The sequence below is a fragment of the Anabrus simplex genome, chromosome 5 (genome assembly GCF_040414725.1).
Source record: "Anabrus simplex isolate iqAnaSimp1 chromosome 5, ASM4041472v1, whole genome shotgun sequence".
NCBI classification, from domain to species: domain Eukaryota; kingdom Metazoa; phylum Arthropoda; class Insecta; order Orthoptera; family Tettigoniidae; genus Anabrus; species Anabrus simplex.
The window spans coordinates 132,334,282-132,347,530 of NC_090269.1; the positions used below are offsets into that span (position 1 = coordinate 132,334,282).

General features: G+C 37.3%; 1 long non-coding RNA gene across 2 annotated transcripts in view; it reads right to left on the reverse strand.

The window, feature by feature from the left end:
• LOC136873848 (uncharacterized) overlaps positions 1–13,249 on the reverse strand; it is a 204,222-nt gene that overhangs the window by 156,228 nt on the left and 34,745 nt on the right. For both annotated transcript variants that reach the window (XR_010860183.2, XR_010860182.2), the window contains exon 3: positions 10,427–10,513. This is a non-coding gene — a long non-coding RNA (uncharacterized lncRNA). The remainder of the gene's footprint in view (positions 1–10,426; positions 10,514–13,249) is intronic.

Below are 13,249 nucleotides of genomic sequence, written 5' to 3' on the forward strand. Positions count from 1 at the left end.
AACGCTAATGTCTTACACAACTCATCATCTATTAATAGAACTGATCCATTTTCAAAATCTGGTGTATATAGATTCAAATGCAACAGCTGCAATTCTTCTTATATCGGACAAACAGGAAGAAGCTTTAAAATACGATACCTTGAACATGTCAATGCCCAAAAACACAATAAATTTTCTGCAGTTGGTCAACACATGAATGATTATAATCATAAATTTACCGACATTAAACAAGATATGACAATTCTCAAAATTATGAATAAAGGACCCCTCCTTAACATAACAGAGAATTGCTTTATAAATTTAGACCAATATTTCAATCCCAATTTCAATCTCAATGACATTTCCGATAAATCAAACATTCTTTTTGACCTGCTAATTCAACTTTTCAGACAATCAAAACCTAATATTAAAGGTCCGATTGTTCATTCTATTTTTACTACTTTTCTTAATCATTCTTCCATATTCCCACATCCCTCAGCCCCACCTTAAAAAAAAAAAAAAAACTCATAACTTTATTTTCCTTCTTTCACCTCCTCTAAAATTTTCCTTTGATCCTTACCTACCTCCGTTTCTCTCTTCAGCTAGAAAAAAAAAAAAAACCCTCATACCTTTATTTTCCTTCCTTCACCTCCTCTAAAATTTTTCCTTTGATCCTTACCTACCTCCGTTTCTCTCTTCAGCTAAAAAATAAAAATAAAAAAACCTCATACCTTTATTTTCCTTCCTTCACCTCCTCTAAAATTTTCCTTCGATCCTTACCTACCTCCGTTTCTCTCTTCAGCTAAAAAAAAAATCTCATACCTTTATTTTCCTTCCTTCACCTCTTCAAATAAATTTTCCTTTGATCCTTACCTACCTCCGTTTCTCTCTTCAGCTAAAAAAAAAAAAAAAGGGCGCGCAACAATTGCCTTGTTCCAAAAAATGAAGAGCCTTTCCAACATCCATGTATTTTGACGTCTTTCAATACCTTATAAAATACGACGTAATCTTCTTCGAATATACAACAGCTAAGAAGAAGCCAGCATTCAACCTACTCTTCTTCTTTATTACATCATTTAGTGCACAGTGGTCTTTTATAATATACAGCGCACCGAACTTTACATAACTTCCGCTCAGTGCTTCGTCAATTGGAAGAGTTATTATTTTTAATATATCTCTACTCAAATTCCCACATGGTATGTACCTTTAAAAAGACTGTACTTGTGTTTACATTGTTTATGTTTTTCTTCGATATTTACGCTTTAATTTACTTCAGGCTGATGATGACCTATTACTAGGTCGAAACTAGTCCCTATGTAATTTTCATTTTGTATTGAAAAGGTGGACCAATAATAATATATTATTTTACTCTATTGTAAACCCTGTACAGTCGCCATGTTGGAGCTCTGTTCCAAAGCCCTGATGTAGCCCTCCAAAATTATTCCTACATAAGCAATGAATACTTATTAGAACTTTTTTACACACTACTACAGTTACTATAGTAACACAGGTTATCAAACAAATCTACATACCTATAAGTAGCCAAGGCCAATGACCACGATGTTACATAGATACTAGAAGAATCAATAACCTAGTAGCCTTGCGCACAAGAAGCCTACAAACTAGTGTAGGGAAGGGCAGCTGGTTAAAAGTAAGAAACTGCCAAAACTGTCAACATTTGTCCCAGTGTATAGCAGCCGTCTTGCTCAGTAAGTCAGTTAAGGTAAGTCTGGAGTCTTACTGGCATCGAACTTGGGTCTGTAAGGTTGGCAATCCCTCTGTCAGGTTGGCATGCCTGCACACATAGCCACCTAGTTTTAAAATCACCCACCAGAGCGCAACATACGCTCCCATGTGGCATGACAGCTGTCACTCGCAGCCACACCCACTTTTGAAATCACCCTTGGACACAATTTCAAGTTTCCAGCACTTTGTAGCCACGCCCCACTCCCAGCCAATCAGGAGCCAGCTCATGCTGTGACATCAGTCATGGGACCAGCGACAACCAATCAGTGCTTAATCAATTACTCTACTAAGATACTGACTTGCATACGTATCCAGGAGAAGTAATAGTGTTTGTCGTAAAAGATGGTTAGCTATGATGGTATACTGATGTGTAGCATACTGCCAGAATAAGAGCAGGAATGTAAAGGGGATTTCATTTCAGGAATTTCCATGCCATTGAGAGTTCAGACAGTGCTATTTCTACAAGATGAGCCCATGCAAGTTGGAGTTGACAGTTGAGCACTGAAAGCAGCAATTATGAAGTGCACTGCATTGCCATAGTTACCTCCAAATGCAATATATCATCCTTTAATACAGGCTGAATGTTTAATAAAACATGTTGGCCTAATGGAATTCAATAAACTTTGACCTGTTCCTAAGCTCGTGCTAATTACTTCAGCATTTAAAACTGTACACATCATTGCGAATAAATATGAGATCTCGTAATCAATAAAAAATTAATCAGCTGCTGATAATTACATTAACAAATGTATAACACATAAGACTTGCATTAGGGCATTTCTTATATCCATCAGCTAGTAGTTAGGAAGTTATGATAATACAGAACAGAACACTAACCACACTTTTGTTCGTATTATTTAACACTGATAGTTAACAGTACACTTCAAGAATAAAACTAGGAAGACTACTTACTAGCCACTTATTAAAAATTAAAAATAATATTAGGAAAACAATAAGCAATAAAACTAACAGAGTATCACTCCAAACATTATATCACAAAGCGAGTAGAGCCACTTGGATGTAGCAGCTTTAAAATGTGGCAATGTTGGGATCGTTGCCATAGAAACAGGCCATTTTTTAGCAGCGTTATTCAAGTTTTCTCACTACTAGTGCTAAACGTCAGACTCCAACTCTTGTGGGCCCTGGTAGAGAGATGCATTGTACCCAATTTTTAGTCAAGAACTTCTTTCTTATACAGGTGGCACTTTCTTCCATTTGATTTTCACCCTGGGCTGAGAAAGAAATAGAGGAGTTTTCCTCCACATTTGAAGATTATCCTACAGGCTATATAAAACATCTAAAATAACCTCAGATAGGAAAATAACTGTGTAACATGTGTGCCATGGAAAAAGAGGAAGTTAAACAATAACTATAAACAGTACATTGTTAAGGCAATAATGATGTCACTACTATGGCAGAAACAGGAAAAATGTGGTAAAGACCGGCACGACGTGGTTTGTAGCAATTTGACCAATGATAATAGGAAGTCCCTTGAAATTCAGACCAAAAATAATGCTCAAAATAATTAAGAGCCGCAAAGTGTTTGTCACCAAGAACAAAATGGTGGCATGCAAAAAATAAAGTTAAAAAAATTAGAAACAGGGCTAGAACCCCAGAATAGCCAGTTGCAACAATAAAACAACCAGCATTACTCATTTTTAAATTCATGCTAGAAATTAACAAACGTAACTCTTCCAATGTAAAATGTTCATTCATTTCAGATCAAATTGTAAACTTTGGTAAAAATCACACAGATGGGCAGAAAATCCTTTAAAACAATGTGTAACCTGGGAAATGACTTTTATAGTTATGAATTTCATTGGGTTCCATATTGAAGTGGGATTACAGTAAATTAAAATTCTTTGAAGGTCCAGGTTAAGTGAACTGACTTGTAAATGGCAACTGCTTTGACAAAATTTCTTGCAAAACAAAAAACAACATTTGAAAACGTCAAGTACCTAATCAGTGAACTTTCAAATTGGAAGATATTAACAGCTGAACCAGCTTGCAGCAGATGCGAAGATGGGAAGGAACATCCTTGTATCAGAGGATTATACACTACTGAGTGTACGCGGCCACGGCTGGAGTGGTGAGGCGCTATAAGCATAGCAGACGATGCCCTGGATAACTCCTGCAATCTATTACTCTATTTCCAAATATGATTTAATGAGAATATAATCAATTTGATGTCTCTCTTTGCACCCAGGATTTTTCCACATTCCAATTCTGCATGTATGATGTCAGAACCAGATGTTCTTTGAAAAACACAATAAACATAATACAAGGACAGTTAAATTAAAAATAAACACAGGGACAGGTTAAGAACACCTTTAATTTCTTGCTAAATGGAATCTAAAAATAGGATGAAAAACTAAGATAAAAATTGATGTTTATGGCGTTCAAAGCAGTAAAACCACAGGTGAAGAGATTGAAGATATCTCTGTTATGGCTAAACATAACTATCATTATGTAATACTACTCCTGGTTCTTCAATATGGAACAACTGAGATGATTGTTGTTGGAAATACAAACAAATTTATATAAGCAATCTGAAAAATGAAAAAAAAAAAGAAAAAGAAATAAGAAATGGAAACAAGAGACACTGGATTTAACGTGGTGAATAAATTAAACTGCTCACTGAATTATCCTCCTGCCTCGATACATACAGGTACACAATCAAGTGGTGTTGATATCTGTATAAGTGCTAACAGGTAGGGCTCTGGCTACTGGAATGCTGGGCTTCATGTTGATAAGTCTCTGTTGTTCCTGTTCATTGAGAAGGAATGTGGAGTTCTTAATTATAGATTTTAAATTGCGTTGTATTCTTACGATAGGATCTTTGCTAACTATTGTATAAATTTTATCTTTAAAAAATTTATCAGTTTTTTTTAATGTAACTGTCATCCATTAATACTATGGACCCTCCTTTATCAGCTTTTGTGACTATGATGTCCTTATTTTCTATTTTAGTTCTCAAATTACGTATTAATATTTTTTGATTAGAGTCAGATTTAGCGTTAAGTTCTTTAGCTAGTGTAGGTTATACTTTGGACCTTTATTTAGGAGTTCCGTTTCTATTCCAGAAAACTGCACGTTGGTTAAATTAACAATTGTAGGTGTGTTGACATTTGAAGGACTTGTTCTTTGTTTATCTGCATTCTGTACAATGGACTGTGTTTGAGATTCTTTTAAATGTGATAATTTCTTATCTAATGTAGTCTGCTTCTTGTCCAGTAAAACCATCACTTTGTAGTTTACGTGTAATTGGAAAGAGTTCCATTCTAATGGGGGTAATGTCTGAGCTACTGTTAAATGAATTTTATATAGTTGTAAGTTCAATTGGGATTTCTTCTTGTACAGTGACCTAATTTTATTCCTTAACCATATTTCATTTACTTTGTTTTGGACTTTGTTCATACTTGGAACGGTTAAGTTCTTTCTTTGTGAAGGTTTCATAAATTTTGGGATCAGTTTTAGTTTTAAACATTGCTTCAAGAATGTTATGTCTTTAGACAACTTGCATATTTTAATTTTAAGATTGATAAACCTATCTAATTTGAATTTTGCCTGGTTGGCTACTAAGTTGCAAGTAACGCAGCATCTGGAATAATTAAATGATGGCTCCTCTTCTGAAGATGAGGCAGAAATGACCCATGCTACCTTTGACCATGATTTCTCACCAGAAGTTGCTGGGAAAAGACCCAAATTTTTCAAGCAAGGTGCGTTAAATAAATTAGTTCGAGATCTTGGTCTTACGAAGAAATCTGCTGAAGTACTTGGGTCTAACTTGGCCTAGTGAAAAAAAAAGACTTGGATGTTATTACCACAGTGGCTGAGGTAGAGGCTAACATTTCTAAACTCCCCTTTGAAGTTCAAAATGACCTCAGATTTGATATAAAACAGGTCTAAACACATAAAACAAGAATGTCTTGTTGACAAGTCCAACATACTGTTACTTCCATTTCATATCAAACTAGGACTTATCAAGCAATTCATTGAGGCTATAAACAATGAAGGCGAATGCTTCGAGTATCTGTCATCAATTCCCAGGCATCAGTAATGTCAAAATCAAAGAGGGCATCTTCACATTCCGGAATGCAGTCAAAAACTTTTTTGGCTATACAAAGGATCCAGACTACAAACAAATGGTGGACAGTATGCTTGTTTCTTTCCAAGATTTAGGCTGTAATATGAGTTCAAAGGTGATGTTACATTAACATCTGGACTATTTCCCTGAGAATTTAGGAATGCCAAGCAAAGAGCAAGGAGAAAGATTCCACAGGATTTAATGGAAAGTGAATGCAGATATCAAGGGAAATGGAACCAAAACATTCTGGCAGATTACTGACGGTTACTGAAGGGTGGCAATCCAACTACACCCCACAAAAGAAAAGCAACAAAGTAAAGTTTCTTAAAATAAGTCAAGATATACAACAAACTGTGGACCTGCAATTCTACATGTTACCAGGCTTATGAATGATAAAGTTTGGACTATTTGGCTCCATATATACAATTATTACGCTCATAAATATAACACTGTACTATAAGTGTGTTCAGATGAATAAAAATAACAAGAAAAACCGTATTTCTCACATGTGATAATAGAGCGTATTAACCCTGCATATGCAAGACAAGGTCAGCAGAAACTGGCCTATCCATGAATCCAAGAAAAACGAAGCTGTTGACCAATGTAACAGTAGAACCCATACACATAGACGGTGAACCATTGGAGTACACGTACCTGGGCCAGAACATATCATCCCACAACAATATGGAGAAAGAAATTAAAAGAAGAATTGGTCAAGCGTGGAAATATTCTGGTCCCTGAAATTCATTTTAAGGGACAAATCCCTAAAGCTAAGTATGAAGACTACAGTCCTGGAGAAGTGTGTACTACCATTAATGATTCATGGATGCCAAACCTGATCATTAACTTCGAAGCAAAGAAAAACCCTGCAAATAGCCCAACGCAGGATGGAAAGGAAAATCCTCAACATCAAGCTGAAAGACAGAATGAGGAACGAGGAAGTACGCAGAAGGACCGGTATAAGAGACGCACTCAACATAGCGGACAGATTGAAGTGGAAATGGGGAGGCCACATAGCAAGAAAGGACCACAAGAGGTGGACACACAGATTAACACTGTGGGATCCTAGAATCGGCAAGAGAAATGTAGGAAGGCAGAGGATCCTATGGCCTGATTCGTTCAAGAAAATGGCTGGTGCACAGTGGACAAGAAAAGCAAGAGACCGAGAAGAATGGAAGACCCTTGAAGAACTCCTCTAAGTGCATAAATGTAAATTAAAATTTTGTATGTGCTTAGATATAAGAACAAGAATACATAACAGACAAGATGTATAGGTTAGAAATGTATGTGCCACTAATAGGCCAGAAAAGTGCACCACATGATGCTTTCACACTCTTTAGGACTGCTCACCTAACGAGATTATCCAAGCGAAGCCCTGCTTAGCAGAAGGCCATTTGCCCTTAAGGGATTTCGAAGGTTATATTTAGATTTAGATGCAAGAGAATCTTATTATATTATTTCGATTTTGCAAAGAAACCTGACCTCAGTTCCGGATTCAGTATGCCTGAACTATAAAAGAGCCGGCCCCGTGGTGTAGGGGTAGCATGCCTGCTTCTTACCCGGAGGCCCCGGGTTCGATTCCTGGCCAGGTCAGGGATTTTTACCAGGATCTGAGGGCTGGTTCGAAGTCCACTCAGCCTTGTGATTAGAATTGAGGAGCTATCTGACTGTGAGATAGCGGCCCCGGTCTAGAAAGCCAAGAATAACGGCCGAGAGGAATCGTCGTGCTGACCACATGACACTTCGTAATCTGCAGGTCTTCGGGCTGAGCAGCAGTCGCATGGTAGGCCAAGGCCCTTCAGGGTTGTAGAGCCATGGGATTAGTTAGAACTATAAAAGATCACTATATGAACTTTATTCAATAATAATAAGGGTGTATGGCCTCCGGAGAGGCCTGGTGCGGGTCTTTTTCTCATAGACGGCCTATTAGGCGACCTGCATGTCTGTGAAGATGAGGGACCTACCTAGGATGATTTCTAATGCTGAATACGCCAGACACACTGAGCCCCCGAGCCATTGGAATTGACCGAATAAGGTTAATCGGAATCGAACCTGGGACCCTCTGAACCAAAGGTCAGTACGCTGACCATTCAACCAACAAGTCGGACACTTTATGCAATGATAAGAAAGTTTAAATTTACAGGCTATATTATACGCATTCTCGTCATTATGGCACTCATTTACCTCTGATCCACTGTCAAATGCGCTCGATCACCCTATAGTATTTTTACAAGTCATGGTGGACTGAAAGGAAGATGACCCTGAGAACAGCTACACTTTCCAAGTAAAATATTTATAGATTACATATAATAATAGCCCGCCCGGTGGCCATGATCGTTAAGGTATTGATGTCTAAATGGTCTGACACCGTGGTTAGCCAGTTGGAGTCCCGTTGGTTGAAAAAAAATTTCACCATCAGAATGTTGGCCCGCAGGGTAGGGGAGATGGTGGTATACAATTTCTAATCACTAGACTGTGGGCCAAAAGCCTGGACTGAATTTCACACCTCTCCGCAGTGCTCATATGGAGTGAGGACATATGACGCTGTGATGATGATTCATCCGTCAGATGGGGACAGTAAGCCCTGAGTAGACCCCTTGGTGCTATTTGACAGGAGTAAGCTATGTGCCGACACCGGGTTTCACTCTCTCCATCAATCATATACCACGTCATTCATTTCATCTCATTAACTCCTTTGATGAGGTTGACGTCAGGAAGGCCATCCGGTCATAAAAACCCACCACAACAGATTCATCTCACCTCATACCCATCCCCATAGAGAAACAGCACAAAGTTAAAACCATTAGACATTGGTGTATATCACAAGTAAATCTCTCGATAGAATTTTCAACCTCATCCAAGGGTTGCTCCTTAACTTGAGCAGCCTGAAACAAAGGTACACAATTTCCTATCTGTCAATCAACACTAACATTAATACAGGAAATTACTTTTCTTGATTCATGGCAGGAAGAAAAGCACTCTACTAATTACAATATAATTTGATTTCCTTCACAAACTGAAATACCTCTCACCACAGCTAACACAAGTCCCAAACGTACTCGCAGTAGTGCGCAACAAGCTCTTAAACACAACGCCGCAAGACCTCGACAACAACAGCAGTAAGTACCCATCTCACCTCCACACATGACTTCAGGCATTCCTTTAAACTCACACCGTACTTATACTAGTGTATCTTTACAGATAACAGCAGCTCCATGACACGAAAAAAGACAAGTAGGAGGTCACTACCAACAATTCATTTCAATCGAAATCAAAATTCAAGACTTTACAGGCTGTCTTAAAACTCACTAAAAATACATCAACAGTTGATCCACAACAGTACTTGACAATCTTATGATATGGGTTCTCGCCATGAACACACATGACATACACTAGTCAAATAGAACATTTTCAAGGATCATTTTAAGCAACCAAATCATCGTAGGCACAGAGGTGCAAGAATCACATGGAAACTTGAAGAAGGAACTCCGCTGAACATGAACTTTCAAATTTTAACAAGTGTTTTTACATAAATGTATCTCATATTTTAATGTGTTTAAACTTATCAAGTGTTTTATACTATGTTACGTGTATTTTAATGTTTAATGTGTTCAATGTACTTAATGTATATGCAATTTTTTAGTTTACTGTAGCCTTTCACTGCCACATTGGTCATAGATACTATTTCAACCCCATATAGACAAAACATTATGATAATACATTTTATTTCTAACCCCATTAGACATACAGATGCTCTAATTATCAATAACATCTTTGTGACATACAGCAATGTCTAATGGTTGCAACTTTGTAACATATCAGCTGATGATGGCTATTAATAGCCGAAACCGGTACTGATGTGTCTGTTCATAATAAATAAAGTATTGATAGGTGGAACATCTTTCTTGTCTATTTACGTGCATCCAATCAATACAGAAATGAAACAAATAATTATCCCCGTCAGGAAGTCGTAAAATTTAAGAAACAAGATTTTCACTTCCGGAGGTGCTCATGGCCCTGAGGTTCACTCATCCTACACCAAAAATGAGTACCAGGTTAATTCCTGGGGACAAAGGTGGCCGGGCGTAGAGCTAACCACTCTACCCCGTTAAGTGCCGAGGTTACGGATAGTGGAAGCCTTTACCTTCCACTACTCTAAGGGCCTTCATGGCCTGTACGGAGATGACTTTGCAATACTGTTGTGGTTGACAGCCAAACTTGTGACTGCAGACAGAGTTCATGAGGACCGGTAGCTCAAAATGTTGTCATAATCTCAGCTTCTTCCACAAATTCATGGGTCATTTAAGCTTAAAATTTCCCTAAATGTTTAGCAACACCATAAAGATGAAGATTTAAAGAAAAAAAAGGTTTATATGATATTCGTCAAAGCAATTTCATATTATGAGTCAAATATAAAAGGAGTTGAAACCAGGTAAATCAGTAGTTTAGTGGAACTAATTCTAGTTGTACACAATATTTTGAAAACAATTCCTTTTATTTCTTTTCCAATAGTCACTTGAATCTTATACCTCATATTATTTATAAGATTTTAAGCTGAAAATTGCTTTGACTTGGCTAACAAAAATAAAGGGCTTGAACAATTAAAATACTTACATCTGGTACTGGTATACCCAAAGCTGAAGAAAATCTCTCGATAGAGTTCTCAACCTCATCCAAGGGTTCCTCCTTAATTTGAGCAGCCTGAAACAGAGGTACAGAATTTCCTATCTGTCAATCAACACTAACATTAATACAGGAAATTACTTTTCTTGATTCATGGCAGGAAGGAAAGCACTCTACTAATTACAATATCATTTGATTTTCTTCACAAACTGAAATATTAAAAACAAATTGAATCGCTGATTAGAGAAACGTCGTTAGAACTTTTTGCAAAATGAGTTGGAAATTTTATTCGATTTTTGAAGTTGAACTCGTTATTGGATTGAGGGTATGTCTTACTTAAATGATGGCATTTTCCACGAACCATTTCATTTCATTCAATATATTTCTGTTTATACAGTTTTATGGGCTTCATCTAAAATTTATTTGGCTGACCTATGACCAGGGAATGGATCTTAATAATTTATGAAATATGTACATATATATTTAGTTATCAAAATATAGAGTTATATATGGACTTAAAATTACAAAAAATGATGACTTCTATACATTATTAAAGTTCAATGAAGTTAAACAAAGTAGGCCTACATAAAACAATGTTGCACTTCACATTCTAATACGAACCTCCTAGAACACACAATACTGTATGCTCTGTTATGAAAACAATGGATTACTTTTTTTAATGCGCTGGAAATTGGAATCTTCTATTGTATCTGAGGACAGATTTATAATGACAAACTGTGTGCAACATCAGAAGTAATGGGGGCATGTTTAGAATTCACAATGTCTCCCGCGGTTACGTCCAATGTTAACTTCAGACTTACATCTCCACACAACATTGTAGCAACCTTTCCCATTTCTTCATATCTGGGGTTCTTTGAAAGTTCAGTGTCCATCTTCATTTTTGCTATATCTGCAACTTTACCTCTTCCACAATTCAGTTGTTCCACAGTATTATTCTAAATTTTGAAACATTCAGAGCCTTTTGAATGCTTTTGTAATGACTATTAATAATCTTGACCATAGTGGCCGGTATTTGGTCCGTATTGACTTGGTCACAACAAATATATAGGAGGATGGTCCACCTAGTCAATACTAAATATTAATTATTTATATTTATTTACATAAGTCTAGTACATGTTTTGAGAATCTATATTCATTCCCTTCATCAGGTAGTCAATTCCTGTACACAAAAAGACCTAATAAAAAGGGGGGGCCCCCATTAAAAAAATCCAAAAATATTACCAATACAATTTAACATTTTAAAAATCGAAGAGTGGATGCATGGAATTGAAATCCATCTAGTCGAATACGATAAAACACAAATGAATAAAGTCGGTATGAGTTAGAATATTGAGCACTATGTTCTTGTTGTGGCATTAAATCACTGTGTACTTGATGATCCGATGATTTCTTGTAAAATTCAAACGGAGTTAAGAATAAAATAAAATATGCAAAAACTTGTTGTCATGCCGAAACCATCCATTAATGGGTGTGTTATGCAGCCAGCTGATATGAGCTTAAAATGATCTGTAAGAGGGAAAAGTAAAATAGAAACTATAATCGGAAGACTATAACATAAACAAAATGAGAATAAAACGCGTAAAATTAAAAACTTACCAATATAACGATACAAAAAGTACGTGAGGCTGTCATGTAACTATTAAGGATATATAAAAGCAGCTGAAGTTGATCAGCGACTGATTGCGGAGTTGCAGTGGGAGGCACGGTGAATGGAGGAAGGAGGGGAGAGTACAGCCCCTGTGTGCTAACGTCATACTCCCCCTCTTACGCGCTTTTCTTCCTTCTCTTTTGCTCTCTTCATAGTGTATTGGGTCGCCAATTTAAACAACTGGTTATCCTCTGCCATGTACTCGTTAAGGCTATTTTCGTTATCAAATTTTTGTAACATGTAAATTTCTACCTTCTCAAGGGTATTCATTTGTTTACCTTTGTTTAGCGGGTGTAATAGAACCATGTCCCCTACATGATGTACAGACAACTACAACACGGTTCAACCCGGAAATTAAACTAAATCTACTTTTTGTTAACTGCCTCTTACCGCTTCTACCACACGACAAAAGGCATGTACTATACAAATTAAATGAGTCATCTTAGAATATACAACTCTTCTTCAGCTTTTATCAAATATGGTGTAGCGTCCCTAAAGAGATTTTGCTATTTGTTATTTGTTTTACGTCGCACCGTCACAGATAGGTCTTATGGCAACGATGGGACAGGGAAAAGGAAGGGAGAAGGAAGCGGCCGTGGCCTGTCCCAGCATTTGCCAGGTGCAGAGATGCCAACCTTTGAAGTGGATTATCAGTAATCACCCTCCGCCCCCGAGAAGAATTTCGAGTCAAGTCCAAAGCATGCTCCTTCCTTGTCGATAATGACACCCCCTTTGCCCTTCCTTCTAGCAATCTATTCGAAAGTATACCATATTACACAATAACATTTGCACACAACCTGTCAGTTCTGTGATAAAACATTAATTGTAGCTTGTTTCTCAGGCAGCAGCTGCTTTTCAGTGTAGTTTTTCTTGAAGCATCCTTCCCACTGTGATGGCATTTTCGTCCTCTGAACCATACGCGATTCCAGTGCTAATGTGCTTAATGTAGGCCTTACTTCTTTCCAGGTACACTTAACACAGCAAATACGACATTGCTGAAGGATTTATAGTGGAGAAGGGCAGCGCCTAAGCTCCTTCATTCACAATGAATTTTACAGCGCTTGTGGTTAGCAAAGGAAGTCACGATCGAATAAGTATCGTTGCCAACTCACACGCATTGAAACGAGGACGATTGAGGAGAAAGA